Source organism: Sminthopsis crassicaudata, chromosome 1 (genome assembly GCF_048593235.1).
Source record: "Sminthopsis crassicaudata isolate SCR6 chromosome 1, ASM4859323v1, whole genome shotgun sequence".
Lineage (NCBI taxonomy): Eukaryota > Metazoa > Chordata > Mammalia > Dasyuromorphia > Dasyuridae > Sminthopsis > Sminthopsis crassicaudata.
Genome location: NC_133617.1, coordinates 390326744 through 390351404, shown reverse-complemented (window position 1 = coordinate 390351404; position 24661 = coordinate 390326744). Strand labels below are relative to the sequence as shown.

General features: G+C 40.4%; 1 protein-coding gene across 1 annotated transcript in view; it reads left to right on the top strand.

Annotated features, from left to right (window-relative positions):
- The first annotated feature begins 1101 nt into the window (after window positions 1-1101).
- BAIAP3 (BAI1 associated protein 3) overlaps window positions 1102-24661 on the top strand; it is a 77425-nt gene continuing 53865 nt past the window's right edge. The window contains 2 exon segments of the mRNA XM_074279658.1: window positions 1102-1395; window positions 3316-3399. The gene's annotated coding sequence lies outside the window, so the exon portion shown is untranslated.

The following is a 24661-nucleotide window of genomic DNA, read 5'->3' as shown; positions in this document are numbered from 1 at the left end:
CACTGTGTTTTCCTTGTGCGCTGAGGAGTGGCGAAAAGTCATCTCAGAAGGAAGGATTCTTGGCAACTGGCTGGCTGGCCTCTGGCTGCCGACATCTCTGCAGTAATTCATTACCCTGAAGTGCGCGTCTCTCTGCTCAGAGCCCTCCCCCCTCCCTAGACTCACTTTATAGACTTGGCATTTGCCTGAAGCCTACCACTGCTTGGATCGACTGGGCACCGAAGCCCTTTGAGGGAGATCAGCAGCAGACCCACTTTAGAGTCCAGGAGACTGAGGCCTGGAGAGGAGCAACAGCTGACATAAGGGTAAGTGTGCAGACAGTCACTGGACGGAGCTCAGTTCAGCCTCAGCCTACCCCTGGGGGAGGGGAGGGCGGGAAAGCTGCTACTTCCGACCTGGCTCCCCCAACAGCATTGTCCCCCCAGGCAGGGCTACCCTGCGTAGTCTGATCTAGGAGGTCAGATCCTTCCTTCCAGGCCCCCCTCTGGGCTTCAGAAGGTGGATGGGTGGTGAGCAAATGTATCTAACTGGCAGGTAGGAAACAGGTGGGCAGCATTTAATTCTGAGAGAGGTTCTCCCAGGATGGGCATGAGGGATGGGAATGGGGATCCTGGGTCTGGACACCATTCAGGGACATCGAGGTCCCTTGAGGAAACCAAGACTAAGCTGCTTTCAGGTTAAAGGCTTGGACTGCCATCCTGGATCTAAAAATAGGTGTTTCCCTTCATTACTGGGGAAGAATCCATTGGGATAATTCCAGGAAATGAGTCCCACAGAGTGATCAATCCCAACCAATGAGAAATTAACATTGATGGGATCTGTCCCTGAATGATGTCCTGGGGCTGGGCTACAGGGTGCAATAACCCACCCAGCTGGTCTGGTATCTAAACCCCAGCTAGTTTTTGGTCTAGTTAGCTGTCTCTAGCCCCTAATGACCCCAGGCAAAGCCTGAGAGCTGGGGGGACACCCACCTGAGAGAGGGTGGGAGGGGAAGGGACCAGTCCTTTCAGGTAATTTCCAGCCTCCAAACACTGGATTTTCAGTCTGTAGCCGGGGCCCACCAGAGGCACTTTGCAGCCTCCTCTCCGCTATTCTCCACTCTTCCCCAGAGGCCCCTGGGTTCTGGGAGGCAGATCCACTCCTGGGCTAGGGTTAGGACCCTCTCTATATAAGCAGCCCTACCCAGGTGATCCAGCGATCCGGGTCTCATTAAAGCAATTGGAGAATAGATGTACCTCACCTGTGCCCAAGTATTCAGCTAGAGGTTCAACCCCGGGAAACCTCTTCTGCTCCTTCCCCACTTGGCACAGAGGTGCAGATTGTTGTTGGATGATGGGAAGTGGGAAGGTCAGAAAGAAAATACCAGCTCTGATGCAGACAAAAAGCAGTTTCCAGGTGAGCCTTCCAAGGGCAGGGAGGTAATTCACAGCATCACAGGACTTGGAACTGGAAGGAATCTTAGAGATTCTCCAGTCCAACTCTCATTTACAGATGAAGAAACGGGTCCTAAGGGGGGAGGGTGCCTTGCCTGGGTCATAGATCTGGTAAATGTCTGAGGTGTCAACACGGCTGCCTCAATTCAAAAGGATGCAGTGCGGTCCAAATCCAAGGAACATTTCCTGATGACCCACTGTGTGCGAGTTCCTGAACCAAACGCTGGAGGAGTCTGGGTAATGGGCCAGTGCCCTGAACTGGAAGGGAAAAGGGTGGGGGGTCTCTTATCCTCCCAACTCACAGATCGTCGTCGTGGAACCTGCAGCAGCTAAATACCTACGTAACACCCGAAAGGGCGCAAAGCACGGGGCGGGGGGAGAGGGAAGGATGTTACCTTTACCGCATCGTAATAAAGGGAAAACTGAGGATTGTTCGAGGTTTAGGAGAGGCAATAAAATATAGCAAAATGCCTTCTTCCTCCTTTCCAACTAAGAAGGGAAACTGAGGCCCCTCTGTGTTACATCTGAGTTTCAACTTGTCCGCACCCGAGCAGGGCACAGGAGCCCCTCCGGGGCGGTGGGGAGTCGGAGAAGCTCCCCTACCCCACTTGACACTCCTCCCCGCCCTCAGATCGCAGCCGAGACCCCGCCCCCCACCAGCGCCGCCCCTTCATGGGCTCACGAAGAGGAGGGAGCCCCTCCTTGCTGCTTTCCCCTCCTCCCTTACCGGGGAGCTGGAGCTAGAGCAATCCTGGGCTCCAGAGCTAGCGAGGCTGCGGCGGCGGCGGCGCCAAGCCTAGGGGACCGCGACTTTGTCTGGTGAGTGGGCTGACGGCGTGAGCTGGCGAGGGGCTGCCCGAGACCGGGGGGACAAGCTCCGAAATCCCAGCCCAGGGCGACTCGGGGCTCTGGGTCCCGTCCCTGAGACCCAGAGTACAGGGAAGCCACCTGAGGCGCAGAAGGGACATGCATCAGAAGTGCTGGCGCCTCTGCTGCCCTTCCCTCTCGCCCAGTAGTTGGGGAAGGTGGGAAAGGACCCGGGGCTGAGACCCCCCCTTTCTTCCTCGTTTAGAGTCAGAGGACCCGAGTTCTAATCTGGCCTCCCAGACTTGCTCTGTGGTCCAAGGCGAGCCACCCACCCCCTCTGAGACCTAGTAGCCCGATCTCTGAAACGAGAATGTTGAGCGAGGGGGGCTCTAAAGCTCTTCTAGCTCGAAATTCTCTCATCCTAAGACTCTGGGTCTGGTGCAGGCAAGAAGGAATCACAATTAAAGGTGATTTTCACTTGTCTCACCCGGGAGGGGAACAGGCACCCCGTCGTGCCCAGATTCCTCTGACCCTCAGGGAAGGGGGTGGGAATCCAGTACATGATATGGCAATAGCTAGAAGCAAGGCTTCCAGTCCCCTTCTCCCTTTGCCTCACCTCCCCCCATCCCATTTAAGGATTGGAAGAATCCAAGACCAAAATTACCCCCTCACTCCTTCATAACCCACTATCTGAAATTCCGTTATTAATGCCGCATCCCTTTGTGCTAGGCTCTGTCCGCTCCTGGCTCCTCTAGTTAGAACGCAAACCTGCCCCAGGAGGAAAACCACGGCCTCACAAGAGGAAGCTTATTCTCTGGGACGGGTGGTGCAGGGTCAGAAGGAGACTGGGGACTGGAAGGCGAAAGGGAACTGACAAGAATATTTTTCCAATAGATTAGGGGGTGGGAGTGGGGGTAATGGAGAGCACTAGTGAAGCAACAGGTTAACGTCTTCGGTAGCAGATGATTGGGGAGGAAAGGCTCTAGTCTCAATTAAAATTCACGGCTTGCTTTCAACGTCCCCAGCCCTACAGCTTCCTGAGTTATACCACCAACATCCCTCTCTCTGCTTACAGAAGGAAGTAAGCCCCTGACTCTTCCATCACTCCCAGTTCATCGCCCAATACGAACCTTCTGCTCCTGAAGGCCTCTGGTAGCAGGTAAAGCTATTCTAGAAATATGGTGGAGTTGGGTGGAAGTTAGACTGACAGAAAAAAGGGGGTTTCCTGGGAAGCTCAGAACTGGAAAGAGCAACTGGACCGTCCCCAGCCACATTTCTAGGAAAGGCTGTACCCTTAAAATGAGCCTAATCAAAGGAACTTTCTCCCCTTTTTGAAGTTCTCAAGGGAGGATGGGGCCAGATTGGGAGGGCCTTGAATGCCAGGCTGACTTTAAACCTAGGGTTTTCCCAGTGGATACACTTGTTCACATTAGAGATAGCACCACTCTAGATACACTGTGGCTTGTTTCCATTGTATTTTCCTTAACACCCTGGACTTCTGGTGGCTTTCCTTGATTAGATTCTTTAGTATCCCTCAGCTGCCTCTGAATTTACATAGAGCCAAAGTATTGTGGGCCCCATAATCAAGAGTTTAAAGAGAATCATAGATCATTGGAATGACAAGAGACTTCATTTTCAAGAGACTCTTTGCCCTCTTCTATATGTGGAGAAAAGAAAGCATTTATATAATATGCTAGGCACACACTAAGTGCTTTTCTTTTAATTATATTTCTTTAATTGAATAATAATCCCCCCCAATACATGCAAAGATAGTTTTCACCATCCAACTTTATAAAACCTTTATGTTCAGAATTTCCCCCTTTCTAGACAGCAAGCAATTCTTGATCCTCATAACAAGCCTGGGAAGTAAATGCCACTATTTCCCCACATTTTATAGTTGGGGAAACTAAGGCAAACAGGTTATGTGGCCTACCTAAGGTCACATAGTTAGTAAATGTCTGAGGCTATAGTTGAAATCAGGTCTTCCTGATTCCAAGAACTCACATTCCATCCACTGCACCATTAGTTGCCTGGTAGGAAAATTAAGGCTCAGAAAAGAGTTTGGGGGCATGGGGGGAGTGCCTTTGTTATTCATCATGTCCAACTCTTCATGGCCTGGTGTGGTTTTTTTGATAAAGATAGATACTAGAATGGCTTGCGATTTCCTTCACCATCGGATTAAGACAAACAGGTTGAGGATTTGCCCAGGATCACACTGGAAAGTAGCTGAGGACACATTTGAATTCAGTTCCTTCTAACTTCAAACCTAGCACTCTAGCCACTGCCCAGCTGCCTTGGGGTCCTGCCTTTAGTCACATAATGAGTTAGGGCCATAGCTGGGATAGGACTTTAGGTCTTATCTCTTCATTCAGTGCATTTTAACTTGGACTGTGCTGCCCTTAGGTTTTCTCCTACCAGTGCCTCCCTAACTCACCTCTTTTGCTTCTAATTCAATTTCATCAATGTTTTCTGAGTGTTGGCTCTGTATAAGAGCCTGTGGTAGGCACCAAACAAGCCTTAAGAGAAGTATGATTTAATCTCGGCTCTTGTGGAGCTCACATTCTCATAGGAGAATTACAAGGGATCCAGAATTGGTGGAGTGGAAAAACATCTGGAGGGGAAAGTCCTGGTTCTGCCCCTTATTAATGCTATATGTTGGCCAAGGTCCTTCTTCTTTCTGGGTTTTGGTTTACTCCTCCGTAAAATGAGTTAATTAGACAATATCCCAAATCTGTACAGCTATGTCATGCAGGGGTTCTCTGGCACAAACACTCACAGGTGGGTTGTCAGAGTCTATGGTTTGTATTCCTTCAGTTTTTAACTCCCCCAGGGTCCCTCCACCTCCCAAGTATTATAGATATTCCCTGGAGGCAGCTGGTGTGGTTCTAGTTCCATGCTTTTTCAACATCTGAACTAGGACTAGTAGTATACCATTTGAAAGTAACAATGGAGGCATGTTGGAGAGAGCCATTTGCATCCAGAGAAAGACTGGGGATTGAATGTGGAACACAACATAGTATTTTCACCTTTGTTGTTGTTTGCTTGCTTGTTTTTTCCAACCTCCCCTTCTCCCTTTTGATCTGATTTTTTTTTTTTGTGCAATATCAAAAATGTGAAAATAAGTTTAGAAGAATTGCACATGTTTAACTTATACTGGATTGTTTGTTGTCTGGGGGAGGGGGAGGGAGAAAAATATGGAACACAAGATTTTTCAAGGGTAAATGTTGAAAACTAATTTTGCATGTATTTTGAAAAATAAAAAGCTATTTTATATATAAAGAAAGTAAATATTGGACAGCTTAGACCTTGGACAGCAACTTCCTAACCTGGCTTCACTTGGTCCAGTTAAAACTGTTGAATGAATGTGCTTTTGGGAACAAAGGAGGTAGTTTTGGAGTTGCAGAAGCAGAGATTGCAACTAAGAAGATTTACCCACTATATAAGTGGAAAAGCTAAGTCTTCCTCTTTCAAATGAGAGGACTAGATAACTATCCAGCTCTAAAGTCCCTTTATCCCTAAGCCTTGAAGGGTTGAGTCGAAGGCCTTAGAACAATCATAGCTAGCGTTTATATTTCCCTTAAAGGTTTGCAAAAGGTTTAACATGTAAATCATTTGATCCTCACACCTACCTTGTGAGGTAGATGCTGTTATAACCCCAATTTTACTATTGAGGAAACTAAGGCCCAGGATCCCACAGCTGGTGTCTTGAAGCAGCCTTTGAACCCAAACTCTTAAGACTAAAAGAAGACCTTCCCTTAAACTTTACCCTTCTCAGCTTCCACTAACTCTTTCTTCCCCAGCCCTACTTAAGTAATGAAATAAGGGCTTTTTCATTACTGATGCCATTGGATTAAAGTGCCCTTTAAAGAGGGTTCTCTTTTCCATTTCAGCCATGGTCTGAAATTGGCAAACCCAGTGCTGTCGTGTTACACTAACTAATGCGTGAGAGAGAGAAAACGAACTAATTAGCAACAGATAAATCTGGTTTTCTTTCTAAGCTAAATTGTCCAGAAGCTTCAGCCAATTGGATGGTCCATTTGGAGCTGCTCAGAAGGCTATTAGCCCATTTCCTTTTCTTTCATTTCCCTCTGGACTAGATAGCTTTTTAAGGGAAGGGCCCTGCCTGTCTTTTCTCCCTGGGACCTGTGGAGGGGAGGGTAACTTTCAGGGATTATGCAGTATAAAATTTAGCACCTGAGACTTTGAGAAAGCAACTGTCCTATACCCTTGACAGAAAGCCCCTCAGGGCCTTACCTGCTCCTGTGCTCACTCTGGATCATCCGTTCTCTTCCCTGGAGCCCTGTCTTCCCAAGCTGTAAAATAGGTTAAGTGACTTGCCCAGGGTCACATAGCTAGAAAGTCTGAAGCCTTATGAGGAAGGATTTTCTTCTCTGGGAGCCTTTTCTTGCTCTGTGAAATAAGAGAATTGAACTAGATGATCCCTATCTATATCTATCTCTAATGCTATATCTAATGATTTATGAATCAGACTAGCTGATTCATTCACCAAAAAAAGTTGAAGGCAAGAATTTACATAAATTAATAGGCATTGCTATTGAAAAAGATGGGCGAGTCCATTTCCTTTGGCTCTACTCATCCTCCCTTTGACTTTGATCTCCCTAGCCACTATGCCTTGTCTCTCCCATTAGATTAGAACGTAAGCTCCTTGAGGGGGGGACTGTCTTGTTTTCATATTTGTGCTGAGCACATTGCTTGAATATAGAAAGCCCTTAATAAATGCTTTTTCATCCATTCATATGCCTTATCTTTGTAGGAAATGTCTATAAGCAATGTAGTCATAATTACTGATGTTTTATGTTAAAAACAGCCTTGAATCTGAAAGAATCTTTCACTGATGTCTCATCTTGGTTCTTGAAAGCTGTGCCAGCAAAGCAATCTGTCTAATCGATTTTAACAAGGTAGAAAGGCTTAGTAGAATAGAATTATTCAAGGACCACACTATGAGCCACAGAGTCCCCTCACCAAAAAGCTGGTCACATAGTAACTCACTCTCAAGGAAGAGTTCTAGTAATTCCTTCAAACAACCGTGGAGGGCTCCTCAGTTGCAGAATAAAGACCACACTGAGAAAATTACAGATTTCTTTTTTTCTTTTTATTAAATTTATAATTATAAAAAAAATTGACAGTATATATGCATGAGCAATATTTTTTAATAACATTATCCCTTGTATTCAATTTTCCAAATTTTCACCTCCATTCCTCTACTCCCTCCCCTAGATGACAGGCAATCCCATACATTTTACATGTGTTACAGTATAACCTAGATACAATATATGTGTGTAAATCCAATTTTCTTGTTGCATGTTAAGTATTAGATTCCAAAGGTCCTGGGTAGATAGACAGTAGTGCTAACAGTTTACATTCACTTCCCAGTGTTCCTTCTCTGGATGTAGTTGTTTCTGTCCATCATTGATCAACTGGAAGTGAGTTGGATCTTCTTTATGTTGAAGATATCCACTTCCATCAGAATACCTCTTCATACAGTATTGAAGTGTACAGTGATCTTCTGGTTCTGCTCATTTCACTCAGCAACAGTTGATGTAAGTCTCTCCAAGCCTCTCTGTATGGTCTCTGCTGGTCATTTCTTACAGAGCAATAATATTCCATAACATTCATATACCATAATTTACCCAACCATTCTCCAATTGATGGACATCCATTCATCTTCCAGTTTCTAGCCACTATGCAAAGGGCTGCCACAAACATTTTGGCACATACAGGTCCCTTTCCCTTCCTCAGTATTTCCTTGGGGTATAAGCCCAGTAGTAGCAATGCTGGGTCAAAGGGTATGCACAGTTTGATAACTTTTTGGGCATAATTCCAGATTGCTCTCCAGAATGGTTAGATTCTTTCACAACTCCACCAACAATGTATCAGTGTCCCAGTTTTCCCACATCCCCTCCAACATTCATCATTATTTGTTCCTGTCATCTTAGCCAATCTGACAGGTGTGTAGTGGTATCTCAGAGTTGTCTTAATTTGCATTTCTCTGATCAGTAATGATTTGGAACACTTTCATATGAGTGGATATAGTTTCAATTTCATCATCTAAGAATTGTCTGAAAATCACAGATTTCTTGAGGTATGAGCAGGTATGAGCTTTTTTGCTAGAAGAGATCCGAACTCAGGATACAACAACAATAGCAGGCTTAATAATAATAATAATAATAAAGTATTGACTAATTGTGTGAGTTTTTGCACCATGATGTAATAAAAAGAACATTGAACTTAGAATTAGAAATCTCCCAGGTTCAACTCATAACTTCCTCACTTAACTACAAACTTATTTTTGCTAAGTCTCAGTTTTCCTCATTTGTAAATGAGGCTACCTTACAAAGCTGTTAAGGATAAGTGCTTTAGAAATGTGAGCTATAGTTACATGTTTGCTTATTTTAAAGAATCCTAGAATTTTGAGATGGAAAAGACTATGAAAAAATGAATGAGTATTTACAAAAATATAAATCTCCCAGATTAATAGAAAAGGAAATAGAGTATTTAAATTGCTTTATCTTAGAAAAAGAAATTGAACCAGCTATTAACAAGCCCCCTAAGAAAAAATTCCCATGGATTCCCAAATAAATTCTACCAAACATTTAAAGAATAATTATACTCTATAAACTTTTTGGAAAAGACCATCAAGATTACTCAGTCCAACCCCATTTAATTTATAGATGAGAGTCGAAGGATCCCAGGGTCACGGATCTACAGTTAATAAGTAGCTGAACCAGGATTTGAGACTTGGTGCTATGTATTCTGAAGACTTCATTATGGTATGAAGGTAATGCTGAGTTCTTGAAGTCTATACCAGCAGATTGAAAACTTCCAGGTTCTACCATACTTTGACTACAGTACTGATGTATTCCTAGGCTGGCTCATCCTAATAAACTTGGCCTTTAGGTGATGAATTCTTTAGCTATGGTACTGGTGAGGTAAGGAAAATTACAAATGGCTCTCAGTCTTGGGGGCCCTTCCCACCTCTGCATTGACAGTGACAGTGGCAGTACAATAAAAAAAATTAAAAAGCGTGAAAAAAATGCTAAGAATTACACAGCTCATAGAGTATAAGTATTAATTATTGGTACATTATAAATAAGACATCCTTGTTAAATGATGAAGAAATTGCCGTGCTCCTGATGGAACTGAATCTTATCAACCTTGTCATTCTTGCTATAAATGAAATAAAAAGACAAAAGAAAGTTGCAGATAAATGGAGGGATGGCTCACAGGCTTTCCTTGAGAGACAAATAAAGAACTTGACAGAGTTGGTTTTATCATGTTTCCAAGGGCAACAGGAACTATCTTTTTTATGGGACACTTGGCCGTTATGATTTGCAGTGCTCAAGATGAGCACTTGTTAAAAAACAAAAACAAAAACAAAAAAACAAGAAAAAAATCCCAGCATAAGACAATTGGACTTAATAGTCTGTTGCAAAGGATAAAGATGTAGGAAAATTCCACAAAGTAGTTAGAACCAGGAACATCTGGTTCAGGCCCTCTCTTTGGCACATACTAGCTATTTAATCTTGGGCAAGTTAATCTTTCTGTACTTTAGGATCAGTTTAATACTATAAGATGCAGAGAAGGTGTTGACCTTAATTAGTAGAGGGAATTTCATCATTGGTTAATCCCTGATATGAATGAAATCATAGGACCAGTCGTTACCCCCCTACTCCCCATTCTCTGTAAGTTAAATCAATATACACTTTAATATTTGGTGACTTCAGTTTAAAAGTAGAGAGAGGGAAGAACAGTGAAAATTTTAGTTTATGTATTTATAATAAGCTCATAGATCTAGAAGTGAAAGGATCACAGAAGCCATCTATTCCAGTCTCTTCATTTTATAATTATAATAAGGTCTAGCGAGGTGAAGTCATATAATTAGAAGGAGTCTGAGGTAGAATTTGAAACCAGATCCTTTGGTGAAAGGGAAAGGACCAAAAGATAATTTACTTTATGGAAGATCCATACTTATAGCTAATGAATATTATCTTCAAGATGAGAGTTGGGAGACACTGTATATGATGAGTGCTAAATAATACCAGAAAATGAAATTGGCTATATATTAACAACTAGATTTCTATATTAGAGCCATTTCCAAATTAACTGTCCTTGTGTAATCAAAACATCAACTTGTTAGAACAAAGATCCAAATTATAGCAAAAGTAAAAGCGAAAAGAAATATGCAATTAAAGCAGCTTCAATATGATCCATCTACTTAAAAGTGTTCTTGAGGGGCAGCTAGGTAGCACAGTGGATAGAGTACCAGCCCTGAAGTCAGGAGGATCTGAGTTCAAATGTGGTCTCAGATACTTACCACTTCCTAGCTGTGTGACCCTGGGCAAGTTTGCCTCAGCAAACAAAAGTCTTCTTGATACCAAAAAATGAGAAACAGACCAAAAAAAAGACAACAGCATAGACTAATACCCTTTTCTAAGAACATTTAACTGACATAAATCAGTTGCTACAACAAGAACCTGGAAACCACCTCACAGAATATATTAGCTCTCCTTTCCAAGTGGAGAGTTGTGGCAACCAAGAGCATTACTAGTTTAGAAAAATAAAATCATTTGTGAATAATTTAGAGGCAGTTGGTAGAAAATCACCTAACAAAATAGAGATAGTAGAGGGAAAAAACCAAATTTGTAGAAAGCAGGATATGAGAGGTCCAATGAAAACAAATTATCCTGAGAGGATTTTAAAGTGAAATTGAAAGGAGGGCAAGAAATGGAGAAGTTTGCCAAGATTTCTATATCAAATCGTTATTTTCCATTAATGAGAATGGAATTTTCACATTTCAACTCTAATATCACCATCTCTAATGTATATATGGGGAAGCATAAATGGTGCTGGAGATAACAAATATGCAAAGAGCAGTAGAACTAGATCAAATGTAATCAGATGAAAGCAGTCCCTTTCAAAATGAAGGGATGTATTTGAAGGGAGGATCAGTTCTACAGGAATCTGAAGAAAAGAAAACCAAACAAACGCTTGGTAAAAATCAAAGAGAAAATGGCTGTTAGAAAAAAAAAAGTGGTTAAAAATACCAATAATTACTGAACCTATATGTTTACTTTCTTACTCCTAAAATAGATTTTTGGAGATTATTAATCAAGGCATAAAAGAGAAGCTTCTGTAGATGGCATCCTATAAATTACATCTTTGTATTCCTATTGCTTAACCCACATCTCTTCCTCTTGTATTCCTTGGTTTCCTTTAGCCTTCAGCCTAAATCCCACCATCTGCCAGAAGCCTTTTCTAGTCCTCTTTAATCTTACCGATTTCCTATTAAGACTACCCCTCACCCCCACTTATATCCCATATATATCTTGTTTCTACACAGTTTACTCGTAAGTTATTTCTCCATTAGGCTGGAAATTTTGAGGGATATTGTGGTATTCTATGATCTATAACCCCATATCATCAAACTGACTGAAAGGTACTGTGAATTCAAAATCTTACATAATTGTTTGTCAATATAAAAATAGTCATGATAATAATCCATTATAGAACAAAATATCTTTAAAAAGTCCTTCCATAGCAAAAAAAAAATTCTTCAGCTTTCTAGTCTAAAAATCATGCCAGATTTCTTGAAAGCTAAAACAGAATTCTTTTTATGACCTATTAATTTCAAGTTAAGACATAAAATAAGAAGATGTATTCTTACCAACATTGTTTGTCATAATTATAGTCAAACCCAGCATAGAATCCAAATAACAAAAGGAACCTCAGTAGATAGGCTCCCTAGATGTTCTTATTTGCAGCTGACTGCTTTGATTGTATCACTTCTCTAGACATTGCTGAGCTGCCTGAGACATATAATTCCTCAAAACCCTATCTTCACTAAGAGAAAAACCAAGCGAATGAAAAAGGCTTGACATTCAAGGCTCTGTTAAGCTGTTAGCCAACCCATATAGTTGGCTCTTCAGTATGATACTTTAGACAGGTACTGAGGATATACAGTGAGCTGGACCTAAATTTGAAAAGGAAGAATGTGGGTTGGGTTACCTTAGGGGAAATGGGAAATATCCTTTTTTTTTTTTTTTTCTTCTGAATACAAACAGAATTCTCCCAATGAAGATATGACATTATAGATCATGGAATACCACAAAGTCTTAAGAATTATCCAGTCTAATGGAGAGATAACATACAAACAACTACATAGAAACAAGATATACATATATATATATATATATATATATATATATATATATATATATATATATATATATATATATATATATATATATATATATATATATATATATATTTAGGATATAAATTGGAAGGAAGGGGTAGTCCTAGAAGGAAAACATTAAAATTAAGGAGAACTAGAAAATGCTTCTTGCAAATGGTAGGGCATAGTCTGAAAAAATATGGGAGGAAGAGATGAGGCACTGTGCTAAGTACTGGAGATACAAAAAAAAGGACAAAAAAACCCCAAAACGAACCATCTCGGATCTCAAGGAGTATAAGGTTTAATGGAGAAATTTAAATGAAGGAGCAGTGAAGAAGCATGGGAGCATAAATAGACTGTAGCTCATTAACAACAATGAATTTCATGCTAGAAAATGATATAAGAAAGACATCTGAAACTTTGGGTCCCTTGGCTTTTGCTTGTCCTCTTAGTTATTATGCTTCTGACTTTTCAGATTCCAACATCCTATCTTAGCTACAGTCTTACCCTGAAAATTCCTTGAGCACCTAGGGTTTCCTCATCCTAAATGAAGTTTGAGAAAATCACAAAATTGCTCACTGGATCTACTACAGATTTATATTACATAAGCTCAACTAGACCCTCATTGCACCAGGTTTTAAATCTCCCTAATTGAGTCACAATCTCATTCACCACAGCATCTTTTTCTAAACCTTTTAATCCTTCCTTCAACCTCTCATCTATCCTCCTACCCACCCCCTTCAGCTGAGAATTATGCCTCATATTTTACTGAAAAAAAAAATAGTGCATTCACCAAAGCTCCCTCTTATCCCATTTTCCTCATCTCACATTATTCAGGTACTTTCTATCATTAGATTCTCCTTCACAGCTATATTATATAAAGACCTGACCCTTCTCCTTATCAAAGCAAACTCCTTTACATCTACATCTATTCTTCCCATCTGCTTCAGCAGATTGCCTCTTCTATCATCCCTACCCTTTCACTAATTTCTAATTTCTCCCTGATTACTAGCTGCTTCCCAAGTGTATGTCTTCTCCAATCTCAAAACAATCTTCATTTGAGCTGTCCCATCTCTGCTAGCTATTGCTAGCTATTATCCCTTTTGTGACTGAAATCTTTAGAGTCTGGCTTTTCACTTCATCATTGCACTAAGATTACTTTCTCCCACCTTACTAATGATCTCTTCATTGCCAGATCTAATGGCCTTTTCCCAATCTGCAGTCTTTATATTGTCACATCTTCCTTGATAACTCTCCTCTCTCATTTGTATTTTGATGTTCTCTTTAAGTCCTTAGACAGGTAGGAGGAGAACAATGTTTCCACTGTTGAGTCTTCATCCAGGTCATGCTAATAATGGACTCTGTCCTGGGTCCTCTTCTGTTTCCTTCACGTTATTCACTTGGTAGTCTTATCAGCTCCCAGGATTTTAATTATCTCTTTGCAGATGGCTCAGATCTACTTGTCCATCCCTAACTTCTAACCCCATCTCCAACTAACTACAGCAACTTATGGTTGCTATTTGTGTAGCATACATCTTACATACATCTCTCCTCCAACTATTTTGGTGCAGGCCCTCCTTACTTCACATCTAGACTATTGCAATGGGCTGGAGATCAGTCTCCCTACTTTGAGCCTCCCCACTATAGTCCATTTTTCACTTACCTTTCAACTTGATCTTCCTAAAATACATGCCTATGTAAAACCTCTCTTCAATTAATTCTAGTAGCTCCTTATCAACTTCAGAATTAAATATAAAATCTTTTGTTTGACTTTCACAGCCTTTCATCGCTTGGTCCCTTTCTACCTTCCTTGTATTCTATGATGATGGTCTTTTTGTTGCACTCCATCTTCTAACTCCATCCATTTTCACCGGCTGTTCTTCAAGCCTAGAACTTCTCTCCCTACCCATCTCTACCTCCTATTTTCCTTCAATTTCTTTAAACCTCAGCCTGAGTCTCACTTTCTACAAGAAGCCTTTCTAGTTCTTCTAATTTTAGTGCCTTCACTTTAGGCCCACCCCTCAACTTGTATATTTCTTGTTTGTATATAGCTGTTTATATGTTATCTCTCTGTTATACAATGATCTCCTTAAGGGCAGACACTAGTTTTTGCCTTTCTTTGTTTCCCCATCACTTAGGACAGGTGCTTGGCACAAATATATATATATATATATTTTTTTTTGTTTGTTTTGCTTAGGCAGTTGGGGTTAAGTGACTTGCCCAGGGTCACACAGCTGGGAAGTGTTAATTAAGTGTCTGAGACCAGATTTGAACTCGGGTCCTCCTGACTTCAGGGCTGGTGCTCTATCCACTGAGCCACCTAGCTGTTCCTTTCCTTTAATTTTCAATAGCTTTTTTTTTTAATTTTCCAAATACATGTAAGGAGAGTTTTCAACATTCATTTTTGTAATTTTTTTCTCTCTTATTTTCCCCCTCCATAAGAAAGCAATCTGATATAAGTTAATTATGTGTAATTCTTTTAAGCATTTTCATATTTGTCATTTGTGCAAGAAAAATCAGATCAAAAGGGGAAAAGCACAAGAAAAAAACAAAAGAGTTGGAAAAAACCATGCTTGATTCACATTCAGTCTCCATAGTTCTTTCTCTGGATGTAGATAGCATTTTCTATCCTTTATTGGAATTGGCTTAAATCACCACATTGTTGAGAAGAGCCAAGTCCATCACAGTTGATCATCACAAAATTTTATTATTGTGTACAATGTTCTATTGGTTCTGCTCTGTTCACTCAGTATCAGTTCATATAAGTCTTTCAAGCTTTTGTGAAATAAGCCTGCTCATCATTTCTTATAGAACAATAATATTTCATTATCTTCATATACCAAATTTATTCAGCCATTTCCAATTACTGAGCATTACTCAGGTTCCATTTCCTTCCCAAGAATATAAGTTTTCTGAGGGCAGATACTGACTTTTTGACGGTATTAGTATCTGTAATGCTTAGCACAATTTTTGGCACAAAATAAGTATTTAATAAATGTTTGTTGTCTCACCTTGCTTTGTCCTGTTTTGCCCGGACTGAGGCCTGAATGCCATTTTCTTACTATGTTTTGACCTTGCCTTCTTCATTCCAACTATTTTCTTTCTAATTTTTCCTTCATGTGAGACCTTACCTTTCTCTTTTCTCCTTTCTCCATTAGAATGTAGCTCCTCCTGTTCAGGGACCATCCTGCTTACTTGGGCTTGTATCCCCAGGACGTAGTACAGTGACAGGTACACAGTAAGATTAAGTGCTTTTTCATTCACTCATTCATTCATTCATCAGTCTGATATGGAGGATAACAGATGGACATTCTGTGTTCTCCACTAATGGGCCCCTGTGATGGATTCATGGAAAGATATAGACAAAAGTCACCCAGGATGAGTAGTATGATTGAGTTGAGATCAGTAGCAAAGAACAATTAAATAGATATTACCCAGAACATTGAAAAATGTGGATACATGGACAGAAGTATAAAGACTAAAAAGATATGGCAGTGGAGAGAAGTAGGGGAATCCATTTTCAGAATGATTCTAGAATGGCAAGGCTCTAGATAGAGCGGAATGAGAAGAAGGGAAGTTCGGAAGAGAGGACCTTACTCTGGTCCCTATACAAGTTCCCAAAGAAGTTCCTGGAGATAGACTAATCTGTGAGTATTTACTCGACTTATAAATGATGGTGCTTAATCAATACTTTGAATTGATTTGTCTGAGAGATCTAATAAGCTTAAATTTCCAAAAGCAATAATAGCTAGTATTTCTATAGGACCTAATATATGTCAGGTACTGGGCTAAGCATTACAAATATTACAAATAAAATTACAAATATTATATTTAATATTCACAATAATCTTGAGAAGCAGGTGCTACTTTTATCTCATTTTGCCTGAGATTACATGGTTAATAAGTATCAAAGGAGATTTGAACTTGGTGTTCCTGAACTATAGGCCCAATACTCCATCTATTGTACCATCCAGCCACCAGAAACTCAACTCAGATTGGCCCTACTCCCTGGGTTTGGGAAATATGCATGTTGTTGTCATTAATTTGTTAATATTAATGGTAACGTGAGTAACAAATAACAGAATGATAGTGCATCTAACTATGAAAGCAACATAGAAACATCCATCTTTCTTGCTTCCCAACCAAAGCTCTCCTCTGAGTTACCCACTAGCTTAAGAACACCAGGGAAAGACAAGAATTTCTTTTTTTTTTTTAATTTTAGTTTTTTGTTTTGTTTTGCTTTGTTTTGTTTTGTTTTGTTTTGTTTTTAATGAAGTCTGTTTTATTATAAACCAAAGAAGGCCACTTCTCTCCCCTTGGTCATATTTTTAACTTCATTTGTCCATTCATTCAACAAATATTTATTGGACAGATATTGTGCCCTACCTTGATTGCAACTTGATCTGGATGAAATTCTATCCAAGAGAGTTGGTCCCTAGTACTATGGGTAATTCCTTCCCTCTTTTCTATTTAGCCCTTATGGACTAGAGGGAGAAGTACAGAAAAAATTCAGAAATAACCCAGTCTTGGCAGTTTCTAGCTCTTACTGTAGGGTCATGTGAAGACTATTTATAGTTCAACAGGCACTGATTAAGCACCCGCTGTATGTAGTACACTGTGCTTGGTACGGGGACTTTAAAGATGACATTGTAAACAATTCTGGCCATCTCACTGAATCCTGCCACTATGCACAGGTAATCTTTTCATCTTATCCACTGCTCTCCTCTCCAAAGGTCCAGCAGTTCTTCCCTTCCCCTTTTGCAGGCTGAGTGGGCTAATTCCAGATCATGGCCATTCTAGCAGTGTGATCCTGGACAAGTGACTTTGGTCCCTCAACCTCAGTGTCTTCAGCTGTAAAATGGGGCAAGGATGACATGTACCAGGAGGATTCGTTCATCAAATGTGATTATATTTGTTAAGTGTTTAGTATAATGTCTGACACATTGAAGATGTTATATAAACATTTATTCCCTTTTTTACCCTGCTTTCCCTTTCCAATTACTTCTTTTTCTTAGCAGTAGCCCCAGTATTGGGAAGGAAGCAGGTCCCATTGCTTCAGACTTCACTCTGAAAGTGAAAATTCCAAGAAGATCCTTCTAATAATAAAAGTAAAATGACAATCCCTAACACTTATAAGCAAAGGCATATAATAGGCACTTCATGTTGAATTGATTTTCAGACTGTAGCACACTAATATTGGTAATTATGTTAAGAAATGGCATAAAAGGGGTCCCTAGGTTTCGAGTCAGAAAGACTAGCATTCAAATTCCACTTCAGACACTTACTAACCATGCTACCCTAGGAAAATTCTTTGTGTCTCCGTTTCTTTATCTGCTAAATGAGTACCCTACACTCAAGGTCCTCTAATTTCCATTCCAGCTCTAAGTTAATAAAAAGAAGGTGAGCTAAGAAGAACAGGATTCACTGGTCACTTTGAGATATTAAAAGGGCCATGGAAGGATCTTAGACATGTTCTATAGGAAAGCTATAGAATGAGAAATTACATGAAAAATGTAAAAAAACCCAAAACTTTCATATGATGAAAAAGACTTAAATGAGCATGAAATGAAATGAAAGACTTAAATGGAATCCTCAAGAATTGACCCATACAGATGAACTTGTGAATCTATCTCAGTATATTTAGTATCTTATAATTTTTTTATCTTATCCCTAATCCTTCTTTTCCTCCAAAATGTTCCCTAATTATAAAGACACAATAAAACCATTGTAACAAATATTCAGTCAATCTAAACAAATCCCAGTACTGATCTTGTGCAAAAGATGCATGCATTGTTCTGCATATTGAATCCATCACTTTTCTGTCAAGAACTAGGTAGCATGCTTCATTATTGTTGATTAATTATTTTCAGTCAAGTCTAATTCTACATGGCCCCATTTGGCAGATACTGGAGCAGCTTTCCATGCCCTTCTCCGGATCACTTTCTAAGTCAGGTTAAATAGGGTTAAGTGATTTGCCCAGAGTCAGACAGCTAGTAAGTATCTGAAACCAAATTTGAACTCAAGAAGCTGAGTCTTCCTGACTCTAGGCCTGTATACTTCAATACTGATCTTCTGGAAAAGCAATTGGTCATTGTATTGATCAGAGTTCTGTCTCTCAACTGTTTGCCTTTACAATGTTGCTATTGAATAAATAGTTCTCTTGGTTCTGCTCCCTTCACACTGCATCAGTTCAGACAAGCCTTCTTAAGTTTCTCTGAAACCTTTCATTATTTTTTACATCACACTAGCCTTCCATTATGTTCATTTACCAAAATTTGTTCCACCATTCCCTGATGCATAGGTACTCCCTTTTCTAGTCACCTTATAGTTTCTAGAATGCTTTTCCATACATTACCTCACTTGATTCTCACACTCCCCCTGTGAGGGAAAGTTTATGCCCTCCATTTTACAGATGAGAAAGCTCTCCTCTGAGTTATCCACTAGCCTAAGGAAAGCAGCACCTGCAGTGTTTTAAGAATGGTTTGATGAGCCAGGGCTTCTCTGTGAGATGTTGCATGTCAACAGCTTTGAGAGTTCTGGGTCTCCATCAACCCTTGGCTCAGTCCTACAGTGCTGGTGACTTTGAAATATTTTTAGAAGGCAGAACACCAGGGAAAGACAGTCAGAATAGAAGAAATAGGCACAGAATCACGTCCAAGTCTGGAAGGATGATGCTTCTTAGCAGACCCTCTTCCATTTTGTCCTTCCACTGAAGCTTGCTCCTCTCTCTCTCTCTCTGTCCATATGTAGCTTTCTATCCTACACTCCTCCACACCTTCTACCCACTCAGCGTCCTCCTGAGAATCTGGAGACTGGCAAGGAAAGAAAACCAGCAGACCCCTCCAGAAGGGTCACTTTTTCCAGAAGATCCTGTTTCTCATGAGCTGCTAGTTCCAGACATAACAGAAGAAACTAGGGACAACAGTAATTCGCCCCCTCACTAAAGCAGTTTCATATCCATCATCTTGTTAGAGCTTCTTCGTAATCTTGTGTCTGTGGGGGTGAGGGAAGAGAGTGATGGTAGGGTTATAATCAGAATAGCTAACATTTACATGGATCTCAGAGGCTTAAAATGTGCTTTCTGTATGTTATTTCATTTAATCCTCACAAGTGCACACATACATATGTATGTCCTCTGACAGATGAGGAGACAAGTCCAGAAGAGGTTAAATAATTTTCATAGCTCATGGTGAGTGCCAGAACCACATTTTAAAGCCAAATGGGTGTATACCACACTGACTAGTTTTAATTCATAAGTGATAGATTCAGTGTTTTCTTTAAGGGAAACCAGAGAAGTTTTTTGGAATTCATCTGTATATTTCCAACTTGATATCATGGAAGACTGCTATTTTTAATGATCTCCAGTATAAACTCTCCTACTGTCCCTATCTGGTTTATAGTCCTGGGATTATAGGAAGGAAGGAAGAGATCATGAAACTGATCTAGGAGGGTATTTATCCTTTTTAGAATAAACAATTTTGCCTCTTGGTTAAGAGGGATTGGGATCATTTTATCAATCTGTCCCCTAAATCTTTGGTTTGAGTCCTCTGTATCTCTTTTAATTAATATGTGCTTGTCAAAAAGCAAGGGAGGAATTCATGCCAGAAATGTTCCTCTGAAACCCTTCTTTTCAAGAAGAATCACAGAAATGGGGCTCTTCTGTCTTCTCAGTGCTGTTTTCCATTGGTAACAATGGAATAGGAAAGCTGCAATACCGTCTGGATTGGTTCTCTCTCTGAAGCATTTTAATAAGTGATGTCTTTCTGGGAGCTGGTGTGGGAGAACAGAGTGGCAGAGTATTGGGACCCAGGATGGGGGCCACTGGAGAACATGAAGCGGAAGGGGCAAATTAAAAGCTCCTCACATCAGGAAGGGACAGAATTAACTCTCTCTTGGTAACCACGAGCTAGCTTTCTGCCCTGGGACACGTTGCCTTTTTCTAGCAAACGCCCACATCGGACATCTGTTCTCTGAACCTCCTGAGGCTGGAAGGTGAAGGAGTCAGGGATAGCAGGAAAAGTCACACTTTGGAGAGAAGTTTCCAACAATAGGGCATGGGGAGGAGAGTTAATAGAAGGAAGTGGGGTGGTGGAGTGGGGGAAGTGTTGCAAAGCTGGAGAGAGTTGATATGGATTGTTTGTAGCTGTGCTTATATGGGAAAATTCTGTAACTCATCTTTCCATGACTGTTAATAGTATAACATCATCCCTCATAATTTTCTCACTCCTAGTCATTGAAACCCAGGAAAATGGATAGGACAGGGCCTATCCTCCCTCTTTCTTTCTCTCTCTCTCTCTTTCTCTGCCCCCTCTCTATTTCTCTCTCTCTCTTTTTTTCTCTGTTTCTCCCTCCCTCCTCTTCTTCTCTTTCTCTGTCTCTCTTTTTCTCCTCCTCCTCTCTCTCTGTCTCCTTCCATTCTCTGTCTTTCTGTCTTTGTCTCTCTCCTCCCTCCTCTTTCTTTCTCTCATTCTCTTTCTTCTCTCATTCTTTCACTCTCTTTCTTATATTTTCTCTCTCAAATATAAATAGTATTTTATTTTTTCCAATTACATGTAAAGACAATTTTTAACATTTATTTTTAATAAGATTTTGAGTTCCAAATGTTCTCCCTCCTTGCCTCCTCTGCCTCTTCCCCAAGACAGCAAACAATCTGCTGTAGGTTATACATGTGCAATCATGTAAAACATTTCCATGTTAGTCATGTTTTGAAAGAAGAAAGAGAACAAAAGGTAAAAATAAAACCATAAAAAACAAAGAAAGTGAAGATAGTATGCTTTGAACTAGTTCGTGGTTACCAAGAGAGAGTTAATTCCATCCATTCTTGATGTGAGGAGCTTTTAATTTGCCCCTTCCACTTCATGTTCTCCAGTGGCCCCCATCCTGGGTCCCAATACTCTGTTCTCCCACACCAGCTCCCAGAAAGACGCTATCAGTTCTTTCTCTTTTATGGCTGAAGAATAAAGGTTCAGAACAAAGAAAGGACTTAGAGAAGGTTAAACAGTTGAGATGAGGGTCAAGGTGTTGTCACAGAGGACATTGTGGACTACTGGAGAAGATCCCTGGACTGAAGTGACTGGAAATCTACCTGTTGACAGGTACAATTTGATAACCTAATATGGGGACAGGAGAGAGAGGAAGAGGAAACAGAAAGAAAGGCCATTTCAGAACCATTTGATCATGCATGTATTCTGGCTTTCTTAAAATAATAATTATTGTGACTGATGTAGTGAAGACCCCAATACCTTTCAAAGAAATCTCTGACCACCTGACATTGGGAATGATACAGTCCAGTTTTCAGACTATTCACCTTAGAAATGTAGCTATTGTAATTTGGAAAAATGAATACAAGGGATAATATTATAAAAAATATATAATAAAATAAAAAAAAGAAAGAAATGTAGCTATTGGGAGTGATAAGGGATGACCTTGGAGAAAGTGTGTGTGTGAAAGAAAAGAAGTTGGGCCTATATCTTTATTCCACTAAGCCAATCTTCAAGGATGTCTGATTTGTCATCCAAAAGTCTGGACTGCTATCTTGCACCTGGACTCAAACAAAGACCGCTTTGCAGGTTCATGAGAAAAGAAGGTGGGTCGTAGTTAACCCCCATGACCAAACTTCCCACCAATCATCTTGATTCATTCCCATGATGTCATTTACCCTGCTCTGTTCTTTGTTCTGTTTTTCTTGTCTGCACCTCTAATGGTTTTCCCTATAAATTTATGTGCTTGCTCCTGCTCTTTGCTATCTTTTTCTCTTGGAATTTAGTCGGCTTTAACTAGCATTACATTTATAATAAAACTCTGGCTCTTGACTTGGAGATTATCTAAGCCTCCAAACTCTTTTGGGATACCCATGACACAAATCTAGAACCCAATGTATTTTGGGGATTCTCCCCCAACAACACTAAGCAGACCTTTTTGCTTTCTAGACCTCATTGTCTCTTTCTGAAAACAAAACAAAACAACAGGAAGAATTATTTCTATCCTTTTTTTTCTGGCTATGATAGAATAAGAATAATGATAATGATAATAATGTTTATATAACACTTCAGTTTTTACATATTTTTATCTCACAACAATCCTGTGAGGTAGGTGTGATTATTCTCCCCAGTTTACACTAAGAAAGGATAAGGGATATACTCATACTCACACATGTAGTAAGCATCTAAGGTAACATTAGAACTCAGCTCTTCCTGATGCAAGTCTAGCACTTCACTGAAGATTCTGAAGAAAGGAAAGGATTCAGAAAATGTGGGTTTGCATGCAGGCTCTGCCACTAATTCATAATGTGCCCTTAGGTCTCAGTTTCCTCTTCTATTAAATGAGGAGATTAACATTCTGTGTTCTAGAGATGCAGAGAAAAGGGTTAAAGACAAGAATATGTGTAGCTCACTTTGGTGGTTGCGGGGGGAATTGTGCAGAGGTTTTCTATTTTCCTTCTTCCTGTTTATTAGAAGAAAGCCCCTGCCCCTGCCCTTGCCCCTAGGAGGGTAGTGCCTCCTCCTCTCCCACCACTGCCCCTACATTCCAAGCCCTGTCTGTCCTCTGGCAACTTTCCCTTTGAGGGTCACAGCTCCAGGCCCCTTGGGACATGGTCCAGCCCCCTTTCAGTCGCTCTACTGGCAGGATGTCGGTTGCCCTGGCAACGGCTTCAGCAGCTGTTGCATCTACACTGCTGTGCTCACCCTAGCTCAGAGCAAAGCTGTCAGGGGAGAGGGGAATGAGAGACTGTGATAGGCAGGGCAACCCAGCTCCCCCTGAGTGTCATAGTGGTGGGGGGAGGCAAGCCAGCGGAGGACAGGGAGACAGGTTTCATCCTAGCCTTTGTGGTGGTGACATTGCCACCACATTCTTGCCCCTCTCCACCATCCCCAGTCCTGAATTCGGTCAAGTGAAATTTAATATGACCCACTCTGCTTCTTCCCACCATCCTCACAGAGCAAAGCTATTATGTATGTGACTCTGTGTGCATGTTTGTGAGGAAATGCAGGTCTCCTGACTTTCAGTTCAGTGCTAGACCAGTTACCCCATCACCATCCCTCCATGTTACACAGCAGAGAGCAAAGGAGCAAGAACAGCTCTTCCCATTTCACAGAGGTGAGGGGGGAGAGGAAGGGGATAAGAAAGAGATGGGGAGAGGATGAAGGAAAGGGCAAGGGAGAGACTGAGAACTAGGAAGAATCAAAATCTTCCTAGAATCACCCAAATTATTATTTGGAAGAAGCCAGAGCACACATAAATTCATGTGAATCTGAAAATATATTTTCTGGCTCCCTCTTGCAACTAAAAATCCAATTTCAAAGTAGTCCCATTTTGGGGTTAACCTTGATAAAGACTCCACCCCTGAAGGTAAAGAGATTTCCACTTAGTCAAAATAATCCTAGGTTGAATTCATAAAACACTTTTACTCAGAGTAATCCTGAGAGGCAGAAAAAATTTATATATGTTTTATTGAGGAAGAAACACCTTAAAAGGTAAAGGAATTTGAATAAGGTCTTTTGGACATAGTAATTTTTGTCCTTGTCTTCCTTGATGGAATGAAGGCTCCTTGAGGTCAAGAATTGTTTCATTTTTTCCCCATGTATACATAGTGGCTAGAACATTATTTAACCCATGAGTAGTATTTCTTTTATATATATATATATATATGTATATATATATATATATGTATATATACTGGTATATTTCCATTGGGATGAAACCAGTGTCCATATTTAAGTAATCATAAGATAAATTTAAACCCATGTGACCTCAGGGGAATTTATTATTTCCTACTATTAGAACCTAGATGTAAATACTAATTGATTGATGTAATTAATAAGGATTAATAATTGTGGGAGATCAAACTTTAGCTCAGCTTTCTTCCTGATCAATGCTAGTTCTAAATTTTGTTGTTGCTGTCATTGTTGTTTTATTAAAGCTTTTTATTTTTCAAAACATATGCATGGACAATTCTTCAACATTAGCCCTTGCAAAACCCTGTGTTCCAATTCCCCCCTTTCCTCCATGCCCTCCCCTAGATGGCAAACATGAGAAAAAAATATATTAAATCCAATGTATGTATATATATTTATAGTTATCATGCTGCGTTGTTATTTAAAAAATTTTTCAGTTTCAAATGAAGATCCATCACTTCTACCTCTTCTATCCTACCCCTAACTCCAGTTAAGGAAGCAAGAAAAATAAAACCTTATTCCATACATTTAAAATTCAGCAAAAGAAATTT